Source organism: Parasteatoda tepidariorum, chromosome 3 (genome assembly GCF_982258835.1).
Source record: "Parasteatoda tepidariorum strain Cologne lab strain chromosome 3, Ptep-v5.0, whole genome shotgun sequence".
Taxonomy (NCBI): Eukaryota; Metazoa; Arthropoda; class Arachnida; order Araneae; family Theridiidae; genus Parasteatoda; species Parasteatoda tepidariorum.
In genome coordinates this window covers 96,900,479-96,904,762 of record NC_141757.1, presented here as the reverse complement: position 1 = coordinate 96,904,762, position 4,284 = coordinate 96,900,479, and the positions used below count along the sequence as shown (strand labels likewise).

Below are 4,284 nucleotides of genomic sequence, written 5' to 3'. Positions count from 1 at the left end.
GCAGTGTGACAATTGGAAATTTATTAAAAAACATACATATGAACACAGTAATTGTTGAACAAACACCAAACACAATAGTTTTATTATATACATGACATACAAATACATTCTAAAAACACTGGATTTGAATATACAGCTAATTGAACCAACTTTCACCACCTAGGACAGACAAGATGTTTAATAATGACAGGCTGCTCCAGCTTTCATCATCAGGCTAAGTAAATGCTTGTAAATTTGGCTCCGTGACCCTCCTCAGAATAATGAAAAGAACAGACCTGAAATTCAACTTTTAAAACAGGCATGATTGCAACCATTTTCCACATCACCCAAGAGCAGGGCTGTAAACTCTGTAAGCTTTTTTGAAGAGAAACTTAAAATTTTTACTTCCACAATTTTTTAAAATGAAACTCTTAACACTTTATAAATAAACTCTACAAGTATATACAGCTCTGCTCAAGAGGTACGGTTGCACAGATGCGTTGACCCCTTTTATTAGGTTGTTCCAAAAACTTATTTAAAATTTGATTGTTATAATTAAAATACTAAACACTCTATAATTATGCTAATTTCTTTTTTATTTCAAATGAATCAATATCTAAAAAAAAAACTTTAAAACAACATTGCTTAGGGTTTACAATTTTTATAATCCATTATTATAAATAGAAACAAGTAATAAGTACACCATAATCATTATGGAACAACCTAACAGCATATAGCAAGGCGGGTTCCCCAAGAGGCATATATTCCTTTTGTGTCATGTCCATTTCATACTTTTTCTCACTTAAATCTTAGAATTTCTTTATCCTTAACTTGAAGAGAAGAAAGGTTTACATTTTACAGATATCCTAGGCCTTACATTACTTTGCTTTATAAAATTCTTAAACAAGAATGGCACACTTGTTCAAATTTATCAAAAAGGTGAAGAATGTTATGGATTTTATAAAATCTTCAGGCACTCATTGTTGGTTAAAATGGTCATGACACTATACAATAGAACACCAATCTCCTAAAACAAGAATTAAAAGGCAAAAGCATTAATGAACATTTTTTTATAGTATACCCTTCTAGGATTGTTCAACAAAATTTCTTAATCCTTCATACTGGTATATAGGCTCTACCATTCACAGAGTAATTGATAGAACCTGAAAATAAAGTTATCAAGATTATTTATTTACAAAATACTTAAAACGATTATGAAAAACTGATTCTACTACAGCAGTTTTAAATCTTTATATAAATAGTAGGAAAGAACCCCAGCAATATAAAAATAATATCTAAAGACATTAGTGAGTTTATTAACAAATTAAAGTATATTTTATTTTGAAATCATAAAATAAGAGGAATGAAATTTTCTTGATTCATTAACAATTACAAATCAGAAATTTGTGTTCGGCAGTTAAATGCACATTCGTGGAGTTTTTGGTATAAATACAAAAGCTGAAAATTAAATAAATAGAGAGAAATATGGTTTCCATTGAAACGGAAGCTAGAAAAAGCATAAACATTAAAAAGATTGTTGAATCACATTCTTTCTTAACATATTCAGCTATTCTATTTTTTATTTTGAAAAGCGTAACAGAAAATGCATATATTTTTAGAAACCTTCTCATAATTTATTCAAGATATAACAACTAAAATATTAAAAAATTTTATTCATAGAAAACCCTTTTTTTTAACACAAGCACTGAGTTCTATTAAAAGGTAATTGGGAACCACAGTTTCAGCCTATCAATAAATAGATCAGGGGTCTATCTAGGTTTTTCAGAGAGGTACCTATTTTGTGAAAATTTAGACATAATTTGTGAAAAACTAAAAATTATACTAAAAAATCAGCACAAAAACATAGTAAAAATATAGATTTATTGTTTCTTAAGGACACAAAAATAAAATTTTAAGAAAAAGTATTTTGTGAAACTACCGTTTTTCCTAAAGTTAAATTTGTGAAGCTACCGTTTTTCCTAAAATTGAATTTGTGAAGGTACCGCTGAACGGTAATAAATTCAGCCTGGACAGACCCCTATAGATAATAGAGGTTTATGTGAATTTAGACAAGGTACCTACTTACCAATATGTAGAACAATCACACCAAATCCACTAAACTCCTTAATTTTCTCCATTAAACATATAATTTTAAATCCTGGAAAGTTTTCAAGCTGCACATTGCGACCCAGAATTACATCAGGAAGATGGGGTTTCAAATATTTCAACATTGAATCCCTGATTACTTAAGCCTTCATCTAAATGAAAATCTAGATTCAAAAAAAAATTATATATTACAAGAAATACTCATAACATGCTTAAACAAATACTAGATCACAGAGTGTGTTAACTAATTAAATTCTTTTAGTTTATTTGTATATCTTTTTCAGACATTAAAAGTACTTAAATGTAGTTACCTATATAAAACATATTTTTGATTTTAACAAATGAAACAAAATTAAGAGCTAAAATTACACCTTAATATGATTGAATTATGCATACAATATTACATGTATTATACAATACTGTGTTAAAAATTACACCACGGGTTTTAATAGTTAAACAGATCACATGTTTTTTGTAAGCAAATGCATGCCCGCCACCTAAACACATTTTGCTATAACTGTCTAAATTAAGTTATCGGAAGATACAACACAGAAGATTTATGTACCATAATATATTGCAGAATTGTAGTCATACATTATTTACTGAACTGTTTACATGTATAGAACATACATGTACGTACATATACATTTATAGAAAAAAATACATAGTATTAACAATCAAGCGATTACAATATTTAACTCCAAAAAAGGGTAACACGTGATAAAATAAACAGATGAATAGTATAGAATAGAGTATTTAAAATTTAAAACTATAAATAAAACTTTTGAAAATAATAAAACCCTACAACATACCATAACAGATATGATAACATGTTTGCGGAATTGAATATAATCACGGTTTCTTTATATTAGCTATACGTTGCTTATTCAACATTTACACTTGCATAGGCAAAAAAAAACACTTAATTATATCAATAATCGAGCGATTGTAATATTTATAAATATAAGATTTAACACGTGATGTAATAAACAAATATAACATAAAAATTTAATATTTTTTAAATTCAAAACTTATAATAAATAAACTTACCATAAGAGATTATCCAAGTCTTAATTACTAAAATTAATAAAATCTATGTATATCTATAGCTAATCTAGCACGTGCTACAATGACTACGAATGGAGCCAAAGCACAAAGCAAAGCAAAAGCACTGACTGGCGACTAAAACAGCAAATAATGTAGCCACGAGAATTAAAATAGTAACCTTTTAATCGTTGCCACCACATAAAACAGACCTTCACTTCCTTTTAATCTAGGGCGAAAATCTACAAAAATCATATATATATATATATATATATATATATATATATATATATATATATATACAGTCACTCGAAAAAATAGCTGAGCACCGTGACCCTTGCAAAATAAAATTGGAAACGCAAAACGACACAATAAATAGTCTCAAGCCTCGATTCTCACTGCTCTTTTGTCGTGACACCATGATTGGAAACGTTCTCACTGCCCTCTCGTGAAGCACTCCATTGTGTATGTGAAATGGTCCCCAGAAAGCCCTGTCCAATGCATTTTCAAGGGGTCTGCACCCAAACGCCCAATGTTGGCGTTGTGTGTATTTTAAAAAAATGGGACGAGTCCCCAATGAGGGGGACTCGTCCCATTTTTTTTAAAAAAAAATGGCTTTTGACACAGAGTTAGATTTCGTGTCGGCAAAGGGGACATGTCCTGTGTGGACGCGTGCGCAACCAATTGTCCAGACACTGTGCGTGAAACACGTGCTGGCAACGAGTTGGATGAGGCATTTCCAACATTTCCTCCAAACAAATCGGACAAGGCTCAGGTGGGGCGTAATACCAGCTTTCAAAAGGTAACGAGAACAGACAATTTCGAATTTCGCTGGCTAAGCGAATCCGCAAATCGTCTGTCAAGTTGTAGCCTTTCCTAAACCAGTCGCACACAATATTCGACAACCATCTCATGCCGAAGCTATCAAAGCTCCGGTAAGCTGGGCTCAAGTGACTGACATTATTCTCGAAACGCAACTCTCGATCGAGAAATTGCTTAAAAGCACCCCTCACCTGCCTCACATCGGAATAGCCTTCCGGGTCGAGGAATCGAAGCACTGGATGCGCCTCGTCCCCCAATTCCACGACCTCTGGCTCTCCCATCAACAACACCTCCCGAGGAAAAGCATAGCATGGAAACACCTCATCGGGGGAT

At 31.7% G+C, this 4,284-nt stretch overlaps 1 long non-coding RNA gene across 2 annotated transcripts; it reads right to left on the bottom strand.

The window, feature by feature from the left end:
• Positions 1 to 3,387, bottom strand: LOC147814083 (uncharacterized). Of its 2 annotated transcripts, none has more exons than XR_015432661.1 (3): positions 3,136 to 3,387; positions 2,066 to 2,237; positions 1 to 1,142 (listed from the first exon to the last, which is right to left on the bottom strand). It is a non-coding gene; the product is annotated as an uncharacterized LOC147814083 (long non-coding RNA). The 2 variants fall into 2 exon arrangements; XR_015432660.1 differs by having other exon boundaries at positions 2,066 to 2,249; positions 3,136 to 3,381.
• Between the last annotated feature and the right edge of the window lie 897 nt (positions 3,388 to 4,284).